This window comes from Rattus rattus, chromosome 5 (assembly GCF_011064425.1).
Source record: "Rattus rattus isolate New Zealand chromosome 5, Rrattus_CSIRO_v1, whole genome shotgun sequence".
Taxonomy (NCBI): Eukaryota; Metazoa; Chordata; class Mammalia; order Rodentia; family Muridae; genus Rattus; species Rattus rattus.
In genome coordinates, this window is record NC_046158.1 from 13,201,328 (window position 1) to 13,224,008 (window position 22,681).

General features: G+C 44.2%; 1 pseudogene; it reads left to right on the top strand.

Moving 5' to 3' along the window:
• Positions 1-6,513: 6,513 nt before the first annotated feature.
• LOC116900113 lies at positions 6,514-7,020 on the top strand (annotated as a pseudogene).
• The last annotated feature ends 15,661 nt before the right edge of the window (positions 7,021-22,681 follow it).

Sequence of the window (22,681 nt, forward strand, 5' to 3'; positions counted from 1 at the left end):
TCATCATTGAATAATTTTCATTTATTCTTCACCAACTTCATATGAATATATAACATATTTTGTCATATCCATGCCTCATTCCCCTGCCCCATCTCCTTCCCTTCTTTGTCTCAACAGGCCCCATAAATATACATATTTATATCTGAGTTTAAAGCTGCTGGCCTGTGGGTGGGTGTAGGGCTGTTGATTGGAACATGCGCAATTCATCAGCCATTTACTGCCAGTAGCTCCTTGGCTAAGGTATGGAGCCTCATGAGCACCTCCTCCATCCAAGCTAGAACACTACACTGCAGGGCCCAACCTTGTGCAGGTAAACCAGTAGCCACTGTGAAATTCGTGAGTGCTGTGGCCATGTCATATCCAGAGATAGTCTTTCATGACACTCCATCCCTGCCTTCTGGCTCTCACATTCTTCCTGACACCCCTTCCATGACACCCCCTGACCCTTGAGAAGGAAGATATATTCATTATTTTTATGTTATAAAACATCCTAGCCAAAAGCAACTTATAGAGAGAATTTATTTTGGCTTACAGCTCCAGAGAGGTAAGAACCTTTCAAGGCAGAGTAGAGGAATGTTTGAAAGTGGCAGGCATGCAGCAGGCCTAGCAACCCGGGAGCTATTGTCTTCAATGGAAAGCATGTAGGAGAGAGAGTAATAGCAAAGGTTTGAAACTCTAAGCCTGCCCATGGTGATTTCACTTCATCCAGCAAGACGGCACCTCCTAAACTTCCCCAAACGGCACCACCAGGCAGTGGCAAAGTACCCAGCCAAACCTCTGAGGAACAATTCTCATTCAAGCCACCACAGGCAGGGATAGAGAAGTCCCGTGTAGGTTCACACGCAAAGGTCATAAACCATAAGTTTCTCCATTAACCTTTGCCTGTTGCAAAAAAGAAGCTTCTCTAGACAAGGTTTTGACACATACTGGATGCTAAAGGCCCGACTGTAGGTATTGGTTATCGGGAAAGTCGTCCGCTTCCGACCTCACAGTGTAACAGATGTCCTGAAACACTTCTGGGTGCCAGCCACAGCCCTGGCATCAGAAGAGGAACTTGCCTCCCGAGAAGACACTCCACGTGGTTCTGACTCACACTGCTGTGGCAACGCTCACAGGTGATCGAGTAGCTGCCCTTGAGAGACGCTCGCTGGTCAGCTACAAGTGTAAAATAATATGGGTTGGTTTCCTGGGTTTTGTTTCATTATTCTTGTCACGTTCCTGCTCTTCCTTTATTTAAACTTACAGCTGTGTCAGTACCCTGAAAGGGGACTTGGGGGTCACTGGGCCCCTTTACCAGTTCCTCTTCTCCATGAGCCACATTGGTTAAATCTCGTGGTTCTGCTTTTTGCCATTCCGTGTCTCTTCGAATGGTGTGTTGGGGAGGTTGGCTGAGCCCAGTCCTGGATCTAGGCTTCTTAAGGACACGGTGTCTGAACACCACCTTCCCCTGTGTCTGTGAGTCTTTGTCTCCAAACTTCCTAGTGTGAGATACCACTGTCCGGTAGGCTTAGGACCTACCCTAATGACCTATTTTAACCTGATTTTCTCCACAAAAATCTATAGCTAAGACCACACTCAGATATCCAGAATGGGAACTACCGCTTACCCTTCTCTCAAAACACAATCAGGCTAGAGTGACTGCGTTGGTCAATGTGAAGTCTCCCTGTTAACTGCAGCCTAAAATCCTGAGCTCACCGAGTCTGGGCAATATGGCTCCTGCTGAAGTTGGCACACTCAGCCCTGGCCTCTCCTCCTGCTACTTGCATTCCAGGCTCTAACCGTAAGCTATGGCTTGCTCCTTCATGCCTTAGGGACTCTCTAGTCTGTTCTCCTGAGTATGTCCATTTACCGGATCTGTTCTTCCTTCCCCCTCAGGCTCAGATTAGCTATCACTTTGTCTCAGAATTCTCCCTTGGCATTCTTCCTTCAGTCCCAGATCATTCTACCATCCTCTTGTACAAAAGGTTTGGCAAAGAACCGAATCTAAGTACTTACAATACTGTCTTCCTCACTAGACTGTGAGCGGCCCAAAAACGAAGCCTGCATCTGGTTGCTGATTACACCACCCACCATGGCAGGATGCCTAGAACACAATGGTCCCTTGATAAATATTTTCAGAGTGAAAGAACGCCTGGATTGCCACTGAGGATTCCGAACAGATGCAATGAAAACATGCAGCAGATTTCAAACCACCACCTAAGACCACTGCTCCATTTGATGAACTGCACGGAATAGCAGGGGCCCTCCATGATGCTGCCTCTTGGTTCTCAAAGGCTACACTTTGAAACAGACTCCTTGAGTCTCTGAGCTGGGAGACACTCTCAGAGATCATGAAGCGACAAATTTCTGTTGTCTGAGCCATCCTCTTTCCTTTGGTAATGTGGTCACAAACTAATGTGGTAGCTTTCTCGTGTTTGCGTTTTAAGGGAGAGGAGAAATCAAGGAACTCAATTATTACTTTCATTGTCAGAGCCAGAACTGGTAGCCCAGCCTTTCGGCTTCTCTCAGAAGAGAGGAAATGCTTTGCCCGATGTGGGGATAATGCTACATGAAGCCTGAGTGTGTGAACCATGCTGTCCTGCCCCTTGTCAAGCAAGAGGTCCGGGGCAAGCTGCCTAACTTGCTTCAACACAGTTTCTTGCAAAGTGGATAACAGAAATACCCACCTAAGAACGTCTGGTACACTAGCTGAAATACCCAACTAAAGGAAGAGAGAGCTATATCCAGAGGTTAGGCATGGCTCCCAGTGGAAGGATAGGGCCACCAACCCATCTCAAAAATATTAACCAAGAATTGCTCCTATCTAAAGGAAATACAGGGACAAAGAGTGACGCAGAAACTGAAGAGAAGGCCATCCAGAGACTGTCCCACATGTGGATCCATCCCATATGCAGACACTAAACCCAGACACTATTGTTGATGCCAAGAAGGGCTTGCTGACAGGAGCCTGATATAGTTGTCTGCTGAGAGGCTCTGCCAGAGCCTGACCAATACAGATGCGAATACTTGCAGCCAACTGAGCATGGGAACCCTGATGGAGGAGTTAGGGGAAGGACTGAAGGAGCTGAAGTGGTTTGTAACCCCATAGGAAGAACAACAATATCAACCAACCAGAATTCCCAGAATGCCCAAGGACTAAACCACCAACCAAAGAGTATACATGGAGCGGCCCATGGCTTCAGCTGCATATGCAGCAGAGGATGGCCTTGTCCGGCATCAATGGGAAGGGAGGCCCTTAGTCCTGTGAAGGATCAATGCTCCATTGTAGGGGAATGCTAGGGATGTGAGGTCGAGTTAGGGTAGGGGAGCACCCTCATAGGAGCAGGGGAAGGGGAATAGGATAAGGGGTTTGTGGAAGGGAAACTGGGAAGGGGGATAATGTTTGAAATGTAAATAAATAAAATAACCAATAAAAACTTTTTAGAAGAACATCTAACAACAAAACATTTAAAAAGTCCATTGCCAGACAAGTGTTAGCATCTCCATCCCCAAACATCCACTAGTTACTCAATACGCCAGATACTTTAGCTCAGTGAGTAGTCCGTTGTAATTAACCTTTGGGAAGCTTGCCTTGTATGCACTTATAATAACCAAACATATGAAAACCAGAGGCTTAGTCACAGTGGCCACCCACTTCCTTTTTGTACACACGGATAGCGCTTGATTTCGTTCGGTTAATTTGGACACCAACACCGATAACACTTTCCCGATTCACCCAAATCTTATCAAAATGTGCAAAATGATTCTTGACAGTGTTTGATCTGTGGGCACTTTGGAACCCACAGATCAAACAGCTGGCAGTGAGGAAGGCATGACTGCTAGGCGTGTGTGGTATACACTGCTGTTAGTTAAAGGAGCTTTCTGTAGATGGATGTTACCTCTCCACTGCACTCTCCGAGAGCAATAGTCTTTTCCATGTTATCTCTTCACGTTTACTTGGTGAAAGGTTTCCGCCTACTGACACTTCCCCCACTCTCCCCTTTCATGATCAGAGCAAGGGAGGCAGAAGGGAGAAGCTAATGTCCATCGGGTTTTCCCGACACTACGCTGCTTCGTTTCTCCTCCCCTACTCTGTCTACAGTGCCAGTGCCACTCCTCATACAGATCACAGAGGCAGGGGAGCTGCCAACTTGAGGACAGATGCATCCTCAGTCCTTTGCAGGCCTTCCTGAGTCCTTTGTGCACTGATGGAGCAGCACATAGCCTGTCCCTGTCCCTGTCCCTGTCCCTGTCCCTGTCCCTGTGTCCCTGTCCCTATCCCTGTGTCCCTGTCCCTGTCCCTGTCCCTGTCCCTGTCCCTGCCAACCCCTTTGGGAACTCTTCCCAAATTCTTTTTCAAGGTTAGGAAAGCAATACACAGGCAGAAGGATAAAGAATACCAACTCCTCTCCCCTGATACTAGAATATTCCCAGAGCCTCCTTGGTCTGATCTCAGAGCTGAGACTCAGTTTCAACATTGATAGGTGACCAGGATTAAGGAATAGTGGTGGAAATTTTGGAAGGTGGGGCTTTCTGGTGTGTGTGTGTGTGTGTGTGTGTGTGTGTGTGTGTGTGTGTGATGTGTATCTATATGTATGCTTATATATTTTGGGGTTGGTCTGTGTCTATATGTCTGTGTCTGTAATGTGTGTCTGTGTGTGTGAGTGTGTGTCTGTAATGTGTGTCTGTGTGTGTGACTGTGTGTATGCTTGTATGTCTAAGTATGTGTTCCTGTGTGTGTGTGTGTGTTTGTGTTTGCACTAATCTACAAGCCAGCAATGAAAGTCCATCAGACTTCAGTGTTGACTTATAACACAGTATCGGATTCTCTGATTCAAGAGACTGCAGAGGCAGGTCGATCTCTGTGAGTTGGACATAAGCCTGAATGATGTTAGGGTACCCTTATGATTAGCTTTTTTTGAATATGGAGTCACAGTAATTTTCCATGGTTTATCAACTGGGAAGCTGGGGAATTGTTCTGGTTTCGGTTTCAATAATGGCACCCAGCCGCTCTTTCTAGTACCTGGTCTTCGTTGTATGATGTGGAGTCCTTTGTCCTCCAAGACACACACTTGGTGCTTGAGTCAACGGGGGGAAATAAAATCCTAGCTCTCCAGATCCTGGAAATATCCTTAAATATTTACATAACTTTGGAAGCTTGTCGTGCATTCTGCAGTAGGGATTTTCACCAAGTTTTGGCAGACAAGTAACAGCAGTATAATGTTGGGGGTGGGGAGGGCTGAGGCCTCTCTGGCTAACAAATAAGTCTCACGGAACTGACGTTTTCATATGGCAACTTTATGGCTTCTGTAGAGCGTCTTTTCCCACTCACAAACGGTACTTGGACTACTTTTTTACCCTCCTCCTTGCTTTTCTCTGTAAGATATTTAATGATCAGCATTTAAAAACTGAAATATTTTTTTACAAAGGATGGGAAGGAACTCTGAAGGTCCACCACTGCCCCCTCAAGTCAAGTGACAATTGGTCTTGGACAGATACTAGAAAAAGAAACATTAACAAGATAAAATGAGTGAATCTCTTATACCTGTCTGTCCTGTTGCTGTGAAAAGACACCATGACCAAGGCAACCCTTAGAAAGAAAAGCATTTAATTGGAGCTGGCTTACAGTTTCATAGGTTGAGTCTATTATTATCATGGTGGGGAGCATGGCGGCGTGTAGGCAGATATGATGCAGGAGAACTAGCTAAGAATTCTACATCTGGATCTACAGGCAAAGAGGCATACACTGGGCTTGGTACGAACTTTTGAAACTTCAAAGCCCACCGTCAGTGACACACTTCTTCCAACAAGACTACACCTACTCCAATACTCTAATCCTTCCAAATAGTGACACTCCCTGGTAAGCAATAATTCAAATCTATGAGTCTCTACAGGGTATTTTTATTCAAATCACCACATTCTACTCCATAACCTTGTACTCATGTCATAATGCAGAAATGCATCCCATCTGTACTGGGCTGGTTTTCTATCAACTGGACACAAGCTAGAGTCATCAAAGAAGAAGGAGCCTCAACTGAGAGACCACTCCAAAAGGTCAAGCTGTATAGCATTTTCTTAATAATCAATAAGGGAGAGCTTGATTCATTGTGAGTAGTACCATCCCTAGGCTGGTGGTTCTGGGTTCTAGAAGAAAGAAGTCTGGGCAGGCCAGGGTCTCTACATCAGCTCCTGCCTCCGGGATCCTGCTCTGTTTGAGTTTCTGTCCTGACATCCTTCAATGATAAACAGTGTTGTAGAAGTGTAAGCCAGATAAACCCCTTTCTCCCCAACATCACAAAAACAGAATCTCTAACGAAGACACTGTCCAATTCCAAAAGTCCTCACAGTTTATCACAATGTCAACACTGTTTAAAAGTCCACAGTTCAGTCCCCAGCTCCGAAAAAAAGAACCAAAAAAAAAAAATTCACAGTTCAAAGCCGCCATCTTGCGTCCCCGTACGTGTGCGCCTTATCTCAGCTGGTCTGCCCAAGACCCCCTGAGCGTGAACCTTAGTCCCTCGCGCGCGGCCCCATTTCCACTCGGACAAGATGAAAGAAAAGGTCATGAACCAGGAAAAACTCGCCAAACTGCAGGCACGAGTGCGCATTGGTGGGAAAGGAACTGCTCGTAGAAAGAAGCAGGTGGTTCACAGAACAGCCAAGGCAGACGATAAAAAACTGCAGTTCTCCTTAAAGAAGTTAGGGGTAAACAACATCTCTGGTATTGAAGAGGTGAACATGTTTACAAACCAAGGAACAGTGATCCCTTTTAACAACCCTAAAGTCCAGGCGTCTCTGGCGGCAAACACCTTCACCATTTCACGCCAGGACAAGACAAAGTAGCTGACAGAAACACTTCCCAGCATCCTCAACCAGCTTGGTGCAGACAGTCTGACCAGTCTGAGGAGACTGGCTAAAGCTCTGCCCGAACAATCTGTAGATGGAAAAGCACCACTTGCTACTGGAGAGGAGGAGGAGGAGGATGAAGTTCTAGATCTGGTGGAGAATTTTGATGAAGCTTCTAAGAAGGAGGCAAACTGAATTGAAGAGACTTCTGAAGAAGGTGACCCTTGGCAGAAGTTACAGGAGCTGCTATTTTATATCACGACTGCTTTTTGAAAATCTTTTTGTTTATTATGGATCTGATAAAATCTAGATCTCTAATATTTTTAAGCCCAACCCCCTGCCCCGGACACTGCAGCTCTTTTCAGTTTCGCTTACGCCTAATTCATTCTTTGCAACAAATTAAGCTTAAGATGCCTGGGAATAAAGTTTGGGAAAAGGTTAATAAAATTCTTTAAATTATTTGCCTAGTTAAAAAAAAAAGTCCAAAGTTCAAAGTCTCTGGTATTCGTGTCTATAAGTCCCTGGACTTAAAGGACTTATAAGGACTATAAGTCCCTGTAAAATAAAAATCAAAAAGCACATCACATACTTCCAACAGAAAATACATTATCATTACAAATGGGAGGGAAGGGAACAGTGAGGAAATAATGAACCAAAGCAAGATTAAAAACCAAACAGGGCCAACTCCAAATTCTGACTCTCCATGTCTGATGCCAAAGCACTCTTCAGATTCCAACTCCTTTCAGTTTTGTTAAACAGCAACACACCTCTTTCTTGGACTGATTTCACGCCCTGTTAGAAGTTCTCCTTGGAAGGTATACCATAATTGACATCTTGGGGGTCTCTAACAATATCCAGACTTCACCTTCACAGCCTCTCACAGTAGCTTCTTTGGTCCTTATACAAGGACACTTCAGACTCATTCCTGGCCTCAGAGGTTTTCCTTAGCTGTGGAGGGAGATTCCATTACCAACTCTTCTCTTGTATCCTTGGCTCTAGCATCAAAATCGTGTGACCCAAACTGCCAAGTTTTGCTGTTTGATGAGGATGGAATTTGGCTCCCTGGTTAAATTACATTTGCAACAGCTTCCTGAAGTTGCTAGTTTCCTTTGATACTTAAGCTTTTCTTTAATTCCTTTCCACAGCTCTTGCCCTAAGGTCACCACTCCCTTTATTCCATGTAGCACAAGGCTTTTCTTTACATTTTTTTTATCTCCTTGGGCACTGGTCTTAGCTCCATAATACTTCCATAATACTTTGGGCCACTTACTAATATTCTTCCCCTCTGAAACTTCTTGAGTCTGACCATCATAATATACATTATTGTCAGCACCACTGTCTTCAGTGCTCCTACCAGTAAGGCCCATTTAGCCCCCCCTAAAGCATTCATCTGGTTTCTTAATCCAAAGCAGCATGGTCAGGCCTACCACAGCAATACTTCGTTCCCAGGTACCAGCTTCTGAAGAAGTAGCTAAGAGAGCATGCAGAGAGTAAGGTACTTGGCTTGGCTTTGAAACCTCCTCAAAGCCCACTCCCAGTGGCACACTCACTCTAACAAGGCCACACCTCCTAGTCACTTCAAATAATGTCACTTCCTAGATACTAAGCCTGTGACGACCATTTTTATTCAAACATCCACACTATTGCTGTTCCAAAAAAGAGCGGTGAGACTGGATGTGGCTCAGCCGTGAAGAACATTTGTTGTTCTGGCAGAAGACCAGTGTTCAATTCTCAGCACCCACACAGTAGCTCACAGCATCTGTAACTCTAGCTCTAAGGGATCGAACATCCTTTTCTGACCCCTACAGGCCTAAGGCACACATGGGATGCACATACATACCTTCAGACAAAAAACACCCATACACATAAACTTAATTTTTTTTTAAAGAGCAGCATTGTCTTTAGCAGCATGCGTGGGAGACACTACTCTATTGATCCATATGTGATCCAGTAATTTTTCATGAACTACTAATCTCTTCATTCTGGGGTGCTGTTGTTGCCATGAGGAGGCTACACAGCTCTCTATTCCAATGATCTCGGTGAGGCCAGATTTCACTGGCTCATGCACTCCCACGGGGAACCACTGATGCACTCCCCCCAGCATGCTATTCTTGCTGCTCCAGCTGCCACCTGGGTTATGACAGACTCGAAGGTAGCGCTCAGTCCCTACCTTTTCCTTCAGCCACACTTCACTGATGAAAGTGCCACAGGCCACACAGTGTTCATCCCCGGTACACTTGCACCCCAGAAATGGAAACAACTTGGCCATTGTCTCTGATCAAGTTCCTGACTTTGGTTTGCAGAATTTTGAGAATTTTTGTCTCTGCGTTCATGAAGGAAATCGGTTCATAGTTTGGGTTCTTTTTGTTTTGTTTTATTTTGTTTTGGGCTTTGTTGTCATTTGCTTTCTTACTGCATCCATGTTTAAGAACTTTGGTGTCACACCATGGCTGTCTGTGTAGAAAGATCTGGATAGTTTACTAAGACTTTATTTTCCCATTACTTTTGCTAAAGCAGTTCAAGGCACAGTAGTGTTAGGTCTTCTTTAATGGCTAAACAGAGTGAACAACCAACAATCTTGGCAACAGTCTATGATGTTTAGAGATAGAGGTCTCCTGGAACCTTTTGGCCAAATGATTCAACCAAACACTAGAGGGTTTAATAGTGGCACAAATTGTCTAGTTGGGACATTGTGTCCCCCATTATATAATGGATGGATGGGTAGATAGATAGATAGATAGATAGATAGATAGATAGATAGATAGATAGAAGCTTCTACAATAACAGGTTTGTACATGGCTTTTTAGTATCAGTTGTTCCTCCCTATATTCTTCCCTTATCCTACCTTCTCATCCCCTCCCTCTTAGTTCCACTTTATCTCTTTGCAGCACTGTACACTATTTTCCCTTCCTTGGAAGATCCCCTTCTCCCTCATGGTCCCTTACTAGCTACCTAATCTCTATGGGTATTCCAATTTAAATAAGACAAGGCTGAAGCTTAAAAAGTAACATCAACATATAGGAGAAAAAATGCGATACTTGTCTTTTGGCCTATGAGTTACCTCACTCGAGATGACCACTTCTAGCTCCATTCATTTAGTGGCAAATTTCTTGGTTTCATTTTTTTTTTTTTTTTTTTTTTTTTTTTTTTTTTTTTTTTTTTTTTTTTTTTTTTGGAGCTGGGGACCCAACCTAGGGCCTTGTGCTTGCTAGGCAAGTGCTCTTTTTTTTTTTAACAGCTGAATAATATTCCATCATGTAAACTAAATGTACCATATTTTAATTATCTATTCATCAGCTAATGGCCATCTATGTTGTTTCCAATTTCTGGCTATTATGAATAGAACAGCAATAAACATGGGTGAGTGTGTGTCTCTGTAGTAAGATATAGAGTCCTTGGATATATACCCTACAGTGCTACAGCTGAATCCTGTTGTAAAACAATTTTCAGATTTTTGAGGAACCTCCATACTGATTGTCATAGTGGCTGGATCAGTTTTCTCTCCCACCAGCGATGAATAATGTCTCCCTTTCTCCCCATTCTTGCTAGAAGTTGCTACCATTTGTTTTATTATCTTGGCCATTCTGACTGGGGTAAGATGAAATCTCAAAGTAGTCTTAATTTATATTTCCCCCAAATATCATTGCTTTCTCTCCATAACATGATGGCAAATCCCAAGTGCTGAAGATAAGACTTATTTATATCACCTGTATAAATTGAGCCAGCGCCCAACTAAAAGCTTCACCCCTACTAGTGTTCAAGCCACTGGAAGATACTTTGTAGGTTACTGGAGGAGAAAATAAACAATGTCACTCATCTACAAACCCTGCAACCTACAACAACCTGCCTGTAAGATACACTGTTACAGTAATGAAATGTGTGGGACTAACCAACTACTTTTTGACTGGATTCAAGGCCCACTGCATGAGATAGAACCTGTGCGTGACACTGATAAAGTGGTCAGGAAAAATGATTCTAGACACGTATTCTAGGTATGTCCTAGGGCAAAACCTATTATTATTTTGCTAAAGGAAATTAGCAAAAGAGATTTCTGATGTCATATTGGTATACTCATATGTGGCGATTTGAATAAGAATGCCCCCTTCTGTCATCAGAAAGTGGCACTATTTGAGAAGGATTAGACAATGTGGCTAACCTTGTTGGAAGAAGTGGTTTTGGGATAAGCCTATGCCAGCTCTCCTCTCTCTCTCTCTCTCTCTCTCTCTCTCTCTCTCTCTCTCTCTCTCTCTCTCTCTCTCTCCTTGCATCAGGATATAGGTTTCAGATACTTCTTCAGCAGCACACCTACATGGCGCCATGCTCCCCATGATGATAATGGAACAAACCTCTGAAAACTGGAAGCAAGACTCCAATTAAATGCTTTGTTCTATAAGAGTTGCCTTGGTCATGGTATCTCTTCCCAGGTATAGAACAATGACTAAGACAACATAGTTCAAAAAAGTTTCTTCTTGCAGTGGATGGTATTTAACAGAGACCCATAGCTGGACTGTTCACAGAGAGTGGGAGAGTTTGGAGCATTCAGTCCTAAAGGATGTGTCTTTATCAAATCCCCTCCCTCAAGGCTTAGGGATTTTTGTGGAAAGGAAAATTGTAGGGGCCAAAAATGACAGCCGACTCAAAAAAGAAAAAGTGTCTTCCAAACACAAAGAAACTGTTACACATGAATTCACAAAGACTATGAAGATATGCACAAGTTCAAACCAGCCAAAGTTCTAGCACATAAAGGGGAAAGTGAACACAAAGTCCCAGCCCTTACAAAGAATATCTTCACAGTTGATATATGCTGGAAAAGGAAAAATCAGTTTTCTGCAAAGGCATGTCACTGGGTGTATCAGCAACATTCCAGGGCAGGCAACATGCCCAGGAGGAGTTGTACGACACAAGAGGGGTTCCATGCTTATTTGTGCATTTTTGGTTTTGGTTTTAGTTTTTATCTTGGTTACTGCTTTCTCTTTTTTGAGTAGGAGAGAGAACATGAAGTTGTAGTAGGGAAGTGGATAATATACAAAACATAAAAGCCAAAAATAAATGATTTCCTGGAGCCAAAAAGAGGAGAGAAGAGGGAAGAGGAGAGGGCCGGGGAAAGGAAGAGTTGGACCTTATTAAAATGTTTTATGACTTCTTTTTTCTTTAAAGCCATATTGAGAAAATCAAATGCCAGTCATGGTGGCACATGATTGCAACCTCGGAATGTGAGATGGAATCTGAAGGATCATGAGCCAATTTCAGGCCAATTTCAGCTCCATAGCAAGACTTGAACAAAAACAGCAGTTAGAAGGCTCAGGGAATAGACTCACTTGCCACCAACTCTACCTGAATTCAACCCCAGACCCACAAGACGGAAGAGGTGAACTAACCCCTTCAAGTTGTCCTCTTATCTCCACACAGTGAGGCATGTGAACATAGGGGAATGCACACTCTCACACACACACACACACACACACACACACACATGCACACACACACACACACACACACACACACAAATAAGGAAATATCATTTTAGGATCATACCTTACACCAATGATAAGGATGCAACTCAATGTGACCGGAAGGAGACAACATAAAAAAGAGACATAACCTAGCATTGTGGCTCTAACCCCCCCAGAGAATCCAATGCCCTCTTCTGACTCTCTCAGACTCTGCACTCACATACACACATTTACACAAATGCACACATATACACATAATTTAAAAATAATAAAATGAGGGTAAAGAAGGGGTTATGAGGACTGTCTTTTGTTTCAATTCCCAGCATGCACAGCCTGAATTCCCAGACACTAAACAGTGTTTCTCTAGTTCCAAGGAACCTAACACTCTCTTCTGGCTTCTATAGGCACTGCATCCATGTGCATACATGTAGGCAAAATACCTATATACATTTTTTTAAATGTAAATCTCAAAGAATAGTATATTGTTTAAAAATAATAATAAAATAGCTCTTTTAAGAGTACAGTGAACAAGAGTTGCCATGATGCAGAACAATCGGAATTCCTACACACTACTGAGGAGCACAGCATAGCAGGGCCATTTGGGGAAACTATTTAGCAGTCTCTTACAGAATTACACACACACCTACTACACAATCCGGCAGTTCTCCTCCAAATATTTATTCAACAGAAACTAAGATATATATATCCACAAAGGTTTTGTATCAAATGTTCATAGTTGGTGTGTATATGGTAGCTCCCACAAGAAACAATCTAAACGTCCATCAACAACTACAGGAATAAACAGATTACTGTATGTTTACACAATGGAACACTGCCCAGGTTTTTAAAAGAACATACTTCTGATAAACAGAGCATGGGTAATTTCACAAGACATGATGTTGGGCAAGAGAAGAAACAAACGCGTGTGCGTGATACACTGTCATCCGTACAAAAGTTAAGAAGAAGCTGATTGGGCCATGTGTCTAGTAACCAGTAGTAACCACCTCCGTGGGTCAAACATGGTTTACACTGAGCAGGAAAGATTTGTGCAGTGCAGTGTGTGTAAAATCGATTGCTGCAACTATTGTAATGGTTTGTTGAATCATCAATTTGGCATGGTCTAGAGTCATCTGGGAAGAAATCTTTAGTGGGAACATGTCTAGATCAGAATAGGCCTGTGGACATTTTGGGAGCAGGAGGTTGTCTTAAATTAACTGATGTGGGAAGACCTGGCCTGAAAACAGGCAGCACTATTCCCAGCTTGGGGCCCTGGACTGGGTACGAATAGAGGAAACTAGACAAGCAGTGAGCACACCTATGTCCATTTCTCTCTGCTCTTGGCTGTGGGCATGATGTAATCTGGTGTCCTGGTGCTGTGACTTTCCTATAGTGATGGACTGTGGCCTGAACCTGTAAGAGTTCACCTATTCTCTGCTCTTCTATTAGCAAAGTCATGCTTATAAGTGGCCAGGACCATAACAGCTTTTGCTCTGCTCCAAGCCCATTCCATGGAACTATTTTTCGCTCTCCCCTTTATTTGCTAGTAATTTGGTATTCAAATAGGCAGCCATTTTGAATGGCAGCTACAAGATCTGCCGTAGAGTATGCAAAAACTATTAATTGAATAGGTCAGTAATTTTCCAAATCTTCAGAGCCCTCTCCTCTGAGCTCTGATCTAGCTGGGTGACAAGAATAGTGAGATTCCAAAGAAAGCAAAAGGATTCTCATCTGGAGAGACCCACAGAGAGCCAGTTTATCTCAGATGTCCCTGGACTTGGTGTCTCAATCCATGGAGCTCCTCAACTGCTTTCAGAATTATTTGAGAGTTGGAAGAAAGGATGCATTTTTTTTTCAAAAGTACTAAAATAAAATGAAACAACAAAAATGTAAATGCCTAGAAAATGAAATGTTAATCCACTAAAAATAGCCTTATAAGTACATTATATACGTGCATATGTGTGTTTAAAGTATACACATATAAATTATACCTGGGTGTAAATGAGCACATGTAAATAATACTAAATTGGTACAGTGGTACATTATAATGTACTTGGTGAAGGAGCATGCAAAAGAGACTTGCCTTAGTTGCACGATGCCAGGAAAATATCGCCTTGACTACATCACAACCACACTCTGTTCAATGAATGAATACCTCCCTGCATCCTCCTTTTCTCTGTCTTTCTTTCCTTTTTGATTTAATTTTACTTACTTTAGTGGTCACTGCAGTAACTTTCACTTCTATAATCATAATGGAAGTCATCCTTCATGGCAACTAGACGTCCAACGTTCCTGAACAGAGAATTTTCAACTCACACCAGACATCTAGCACTAGCTATAGCCTTCCTCTGGCCCCTCAGTGGGTAGCACACAGGATTCCCTCTGTTTCTTACACCATTGCCCTGAACATCATCCCAAAGTTTTCAAGGATACCCGACAGTGTCTTCTGTCCCACTGGGACTGTAGTAACAAACTGTTTCCCTCAGCTCAGCATCCTGAAGCCTGGAAAATTCCTAAGGCGTAAGTCATTTGAGTCTGTGCTCCATTTTTTTTTTGTTTCTGCTTGACCTTTGGGGTGGAATGGAAGGAATATTCTTTCATAATGGAGTAATGTGGGCTTAGAAGTCAGCCAGACCTGCGTCATCTGTGTTTATCCTGGGAAAGGTCTCAGAGTTTGCCCATCATTTGACATCAGGTGGAAACAGGGCCTGGAGCTCTGGTCAAGATCCTGCTGGTTACAGGCTTTCTGACCTAACATACATCGTTTCTCTCTGAGACCATGTGTTTCCCTTGTGAGTGGAAGAATCCCAGCCTCATGCATAGAGCCACTCTCCCAGTCCTCGAGGTGTGTGTCCAGCAGGGTCAGCACGATGCCTGGCACAAAGAGAATGCTCAGAACACAGTCAAGCAGAACAATTAATGGTCACCAGGGCCTGGAAGGACAGAAAACAGGGAGTGACTGCTTAGTAGATACTGACTTTCTTACGGAATGATAAAAATGCTCTGGGGCTAAATATCAGCGATGATTGCACAATGTTCTTAACGTACCGAATAACATACCACTACACGGTGTGACGTGATTAAAATGGGGGGAGTGGGGATATACTTCAGGGGTAAAGCATTTGACTAGCATGGATGGGGTCCTGGGTTTGATCCTCACACCTCAAAAACAAGATTAAAACAGTCAGTTTAGGGGTTGGGGATTTAGCTCAGTGGTAGAGCGCTTACCTAGCAAGCACAAGGCCCTGGGTTCGGTCCCCAGCTCCGAAAAAAAGAAAGAAAAACAGTCCGTTTATATTACATTTACTTTACCACAATAAAAGACAAACGACAGTAGTTGCTCCCTGCCTTTATACCCATGGGGTGAAAAGAAGGAAGAACCTAGAACCAGTCAGGAATTCCTCCTATGAGAACAAGAACTGAGAATCAAGACAAAGGTCAGCATTGTGGTAGGGAACACAGAGTCTGGGTCAATGGGTGTCACTGGCCGTGACTGGAAGGGAGCAGCGGGAGCAGAGCCTGGATCAGTGGGTCCCCTGGTGGTGGCTGGAAGGGAGGGGCAACAGAGCAGGATAAGAAAACAAATGGCATCACTTTCCAGACCCCAGGGAACCAGCTGTGCTCAGTGAACTCTCTCATGGTCATGTTGGTGTGCAGAGTGCAAGTCACAGATCGGAAGGAGATAGCAGGCCTGGAAGAAATGAGTCATGGAGAGGAAGAGATCGTCACTCGCCCACTGAGGAAGGCACAACCACAAGGCGGCATGATATGGAGCCCAGAGTTCCCTCTGAATCCTCTGGAAATGACTAGTGCACACTTGGGAATATAACGACTACCCATCAGACTGCCGCCACCCCATGCCACTTCAGAGACGTCCGACTTTGAACATTCTCTCTCATTTCCTTTCCTCTCTCTCTCTCTCTCTCTCTCTCTCTCTCTCTCTCTCTCTCTCTCTCTCTCTCTCTGTGTGTGTGTCTGTGTGTGTGTGTGTGTGTGTGTGTGTGTGTGTGTTCATATGTGAGTGCAGTCATCTGTGTCTCATGATGCTATGTGGAGTCAAGGGTGGTCCTCACCCTCCACCTCGTCTGAGATGGGTTTTTGTTGTTGAACATTGTGTCCATCAAGCTCAACCATCTGCGAGTGTCTGCAGGTCCTTCTGTCTCCATCTCCACTGTACCTGGCTTTACCTGGGTTCTGGGGATCTGAACTTAGTTCTGACTATTGTATGGCGAGCACCTTAATTTTGGAACCATCTCCCAGCCCCAGTTTGCTCGGCTTTTCTGAAATTCCTCATGAAACAGAGAAGCCTTGCCCGTGATCCTGCTCATAATACTGTCAGGAGAGCCACGAGGCAGGCAAGCCTGCCTCAGAGCAGACTCCTGATAAACATAGTCTCTTTCTCCTCCAGAGAATCCATTCTCTCTTTCCACCAGCCCACAAAGTAGGAGAGGACGTGGACGTAGACAGTGAATAAAGGAAGGATCCACATGGCATGATAAGTGAGCATAAAAGATGACTTTTCATATTAATGGGTTTATTCATAATAGTCCTGGAAACGGAAGCAGCATAAAAGGCCATCAGCAGGTGAGTACAAACATACACATTAAATATTTACACAGCCAAACAGATACCCATGAGAAAAAGAAGCCGGGCATACACCAAAAAAAACATAACCATGTGGCAATATTCAAATGAAGTTAATAAGTAGTCAAAACTAACTACGATGAGAGGCGTTAGAAGAGCAGTTAGCTTTGGGGAGTTCCTGACCACATAGGAGCACAATAGAGAAGGCCGAAAACACGTCTCACCTTGATGTCCTTGGTCCTTACATGTATAAGAAACCCATCAGGGTGTGTATGTAGGCTTGGCATTTTATACGTTATACTACGATAGCTAGAGGTGGGAAGTGGGGACCTGCCATGGATGTCTTCAAAGACACACTATGAAAAAAAAAGACATACTATGAAAAAAAAGACATACTATGAAAAAGAAAAGACATACTGTGAAGTCCCAAACCCAAAATACCAAGCCTGAAGGTGTGCAAATGACTCACACATACATTTAAGAAAAAGCATAAAGACAGAGAGCCAAAGAAATACTTAGCCAAGCCTGGGGGTGAAATCATTTCAAATAACACCAGAAGGGTGGGTAGTGAGAGGAGAGAGGAAAATAGCCTGCTGCATCCCCACAAGTGACTTTTGTTTTGTTTTCTTTTCTTTCTTTTTTTTCCAGCGTTGTTTATGGCTGGTAAGGTGGTCTGATAAAACTTACTGAGAAAACATGGTGACCTGGGTCCCATCCCCAAATCCCATGAAGAAGAAAACCAGCTCCCGAAAGTTGTCCTCTGACCTGCACATAAACACCTTTTTTTTTTTTTATTAACTTGAGTATTTCTTATATACATTTTTAGTGTTATTCCTTTCCTGGTTTCAGCAAACATCCCCTACCCCTCCCCTTCCTTATGGGTGTTCCCCCCATCCTCCCCCCCTTGCCCCCCCCCAACAGTCTAGTTCACTGGGGGTTCAGTCTTAGCAGGACCCAGGGCTTCCCTTCCACTGGTGCTTTTACTAGGATATTCATTGCTACCTATGAGGTCAGAGTCCAGGGTCAGTCCATGTATAGTCTTTAGGTAGTGGCTTAGTCCCTGGAAGCTCTGGTTGCTTGGCATTGTTGTTCATATGGGGTCTCGAGCCCCTTCAAGCTCTTCCAGTTCTTTCTCTGATTCCTTCAACGGGGGTCCTATTCTCAATTCAGTGGTTTGCTGCTGGCATTCGCCTCTGTGTTTGCTGTATTCTGGCTGTGTCTCTCAGGAGCGATCTACGCACATAAACACCTTTACCATGCACATGGCCGCACTCACTTACACACGTACACACACACACAGCAGTAAGGTTTAATATATAGACTCATTGTGTGTACATGTATGTGTATACTGTGTGTGAGAGCACTCACACACCACAGTATGTATGTGGACTGTAAAGGACAATCCCAGGGGACAGTCTGTATTTCCACCTTGTTTTCGAAGCAGGGTCTCTTTGTTAAGCCACTGCTACACATTACCCCGTGCTAGCCAGACCCTGAGGTCCGTGGTGGGGGTGTCTCATGACTGCACATCCAGGAGTGCCGGGATTAGAGACATGTACCTTTCTGTCTGGCTTTTTACATGTATTCTGAACAGCCGAACTCTGGACATCAGGCTTGCATAGCAGACATTTTATCCACTAATCCATCTCCTTGTCCTGAGTTCTGGTTGCTCCTGTGGTCATTCACGCTGGCTGTTTTAACTGAATCTCTTTGAGTGTGGTTAAGAGGGAAGATGAGCATGTCTAATACATGGATACTTTCCACACCCATGGCTAGTTGATAGGCTACAAGCACTTCACAGTCCTCAGAGCTGTGCTCACAGCTCTACTGAGCTGTCACCAGTCCCCGGTACCCTCTAACAGCCTCTAGAGTATTCTAAAACGAGGTATAGAGACAAAAAAGCTGGACACATTTCCAGCCTTTGGCTACTTGTTCATCATGGGCAACTTCCCACACGATGAATCCCTCCTCTCCAAGATCCAAGTCAGCCACAAAAGTCACCTCTTCACCCTATCTTAGAGCTGTACACCGACACATAAGCAGTCAACTATGAAACAACATGACCATAAAAGAAGAAGCGAGCTGCAGACGCCACACAGAACCCATTTTCTGGCAAAGATAGTGAGTAGCTGCCAGCTCTCAGGGCCCCGGAAGAGGAGTTTCGGCAACACAATTGTGGTCTGAGATGCCAGCATCCTGTGGCATCTCGAAGGCACCTTCCCCAGATCAGTGGCCGCTGTGCTTAGGCAAGAAGCTCCCCAGCTGATTCTGGTCCTGCCAAGGTGTCTGTGAGGTATAGAGCCCGTAACAAATCCTTTCCTCGTCTGGACTGGAAGTGCTGAATGAGTTGACCAATATAACAGCATCTCTCCCCAGGGAAATGAACCCAATCAATGAACCAAACTGTCATATAATACATTCATGGGGAAGAGACTCTCCACATGGGGACGTTGGCTCACACACTTGTTAGCATTAGCCAACGTGAAATCTAGATGCAGGAGAGAGATTCAAGTGAAGATGGCGCTTGTGGGCCATGAAGCACTTTCTTGTTTTCCAAAGTAATTCAGTTTTTCGTTCCGGAAGCCTTACAGCTGACTAGATAGAACAAGTCCGCCTACATCGCCAAGAGCAACGATCTTTCCTAAACCCGGCTGATTCTAGATACAAACCGCATCCATAGACTATCTCCACAGATCCACCTAACCTAAAAGTCCCTGCAGTCCCCCACCATACTCACCAACCCAAAACCCCAGGGATGAGTGTGACCTTTCACCTTGATCAAGACTTCTTGTTTAAACCAACATGATTGGTTTGAGAGAGAAAAAAAAAAAACCTGAGAAATGACTCAGGATCCAAGCTTGACTTGACACTGGGCTCAATGCCTGGTAAACTGACGTGATAAAAAGAGTCCTAAAAGTTGTGGATGCACACAGTAAGTCAATGAGAATCGTTTTAAATGTTTGCACAGTTGAATACTGAGCAAATCAAGGCAGTAGCACCCAAGAGAGCAGCGCCCCTTGTAGCCCATCCTGTCAAAGCCTAACCTAGCTGCCGCTGTCTCTTTGTTTGGACTATAACCACAAAGTTCTTCTGGTTCACTCTCCTGCCCAACCACCAGAGACTACTATTCCCAAAGCAGTGATCAGGGCTGGTAATTATGTAGTATGATCATGCCTCCCTGACTAAAGTCTCCCCATTACAGACCCAGCTTAGCTCTTCTACACCTCAGGCCTGTAGCCAGCACTGTTTGGTCGCAAGCAACAGACACCAACTTTGATAGAAGCAAAAGAGAAACTTCTGAAATAGACATAGTGTGGAAGGAAAAGCTGAAGTGTTTTTGATTGGTTTTTGCTTTGGTTTTCGTTTTGGTTTTAGTTTTGGTTTTTAGGACAGGGTTTCTCTGTACAGCCCCAACTGCCCTGGAACTAGCTCTATAGACCAGGCTGGCCTCGAACTCACAGGGATCCTTCTGCCTCTGACTCCCGAGCACTAGGATTAAAGGTGTGCATCACTACTGTACACCACACTATACCACATAGCACACCACGGCATACACCATACCACACCACCTATAATACACACCACATTATACCACACCACACACACATACACACACACACACATCACATCACATCACATCACACCATACCATAGCACACCTCATCACACCACACCTCATCACACCACAGCACACCAGCTTAAAAGCTGAAGTCTTGAGATCAGACTGACAGCAGGACTGTCTCGGATCACCAAAGCAGAAGCTGCCAGTCTTCTGAGAAGTCAGCTTCAGGGATGAGTCAGTCAGCATCTTAATCTATGGAATACGTCCCCTGACCAACTTTCAGGGTCAGAGTGTCTGACTGCCTGGCTTCAATTCACATCCTACCCTTGGCCAGAATATACTCCTGATATAATTATTTAAATTGATGTTAATTAAGCCAGGCATATAGCACACTTGAGAAACAGAAAGCAGAAGCAGGTAGATTTCTATGAATTCAAGGCCAGTCTGTTCTACAGAGCAAGTTCTAGGCCATCCAGGGATATATAGAATGAGGCTCTGGAGAGAGAGTGTGTATGACAGAGAAAAAGAGAGGTGGTGGAGAGAGAGAGACAGACAGACAGACAGACAGATAGACAGAGAGAGTCAGAGACAGAGACAGAAACAGAGACAGACAGACGGAGAGGAGCTGTTAATAAGAGCAAAAATGACATGCCATGTGGGTAAGGGAAATTTCACACAGCCAAGATAAAGAAACACAAGCAATTAATGACAGCTAAAAGAGAGAATTGGTCTTCCCCAAGGATGAGCTCTCTAAATAGGTGTCCAATATTCCAATATCAAATGATCATCCCTAAAAGCATGTGTGGTGAGTGTGAGTGTGTGTGTGTGTGTGCGTGCGTGCACACATGTGAATACATGCATAGGTATGCAACACTAAATTTACTCAGCATGTTTTATCTATATATTTATCCATATATTTATACCCATATATATTATATTTATATACAAAATAATTAAAGAGGCCATGGATTTGAGGAGGAGTGGGTACATGTGACATGGGAGGGCTTGGAAGAAAGTGAGGGAGGCGTAATGATGTAATTATATTTTAATTAAGTTTTTAAAAGACTGATATTAGTAAGAAAAAGCCAGAAGTTACCGGCCAGCCTGGTTTACAAAGTGAGTTCCAGGATGGCCAGGGCTGTTAAATAGAAAAACCAAAACAACAACAAACTAACAAGAAAGAAACAAAAAGAAAAAGAATGGGCCAGAGATGGTCAAAGAATCAGGTACGGAACTAGGAAAATAGAAACTTTTTGAGCAAGAGCAGGACTCAAGTGCTCTCTGGCCATGTTTGGCAGCCAAAGGATACTTATATGTTAGAGTTGGGATACGGGATGCCAAAGATCACAGTCTTTGTGTCCAGGAGGGCCAAGGAAGAATGGTAAGAGGGGCCCCTAACTAGCCAACCAGAAATAGGCTTTCTGAACTACAAGACAGTGGACCAGCACTGAAGACCTCCATTTGAAAACCAGTTCCCCCCCTTTCATGGCCAGTCTGGAAGTGTACTTGACCCAAAGAATAGAGCACAAAGGCTTTTCCTGATTTCTCACCTTAGCTGTCTGTCCTTGCTTCCACGTTGGCCACAGATAGTATATGGCACAGTAAAGGAAGTTAGGCCAGGACTAGAGAGTAAGGGTGCCAACCGCTGACTCTCCACTGTGTTATTTGTTGTCTGCTCCCCTCCCCCACTGAAATGTGAGCTCTGAAGAGCAGACACCACATCCACATGTCTGCTTACTGCTGTGTCCCCACCAAACTACTCAGTGTACAAATAAACACCGCTCATGAACACGTAGACAGCACATAAAGTGTAAGCGACCCCCAAGCCTCTGATGTTGACCAAACATCAGGACTGGCACAGAGCCAAACTAGAAGAGAACGGAACTGGCTTCCAAACCTGGTCCTGGGTCATGTGGGACCAGCACATCACTTGGCCATTCTAGAGTCCTATCTGGGGTTATACTACCTTCCGTCATGATGACAATACGTGAGAACTGGGTGTGCCAAGTTGGCTTAGAGTAGTGTGCTCTTCTTCCCAGCTGTCCCTTCTCCGCCATAAGACGATATCAATGTAATCAGCTAGCAGAAACTGGTTGCTACATCTCTAGGGCCTGGGAGTTAGGTGTTGTAGGTGAACAGACTGACAAAGGCAGATTATGGCCCAAAGGGAAGGATGGAGCATCAAGGTAAGGCTTACATACAAGGATAAGCTCCTGCAATGCCCTTGAAAAGCCTCATTCCGAGCCTCTGGCACCCCTGG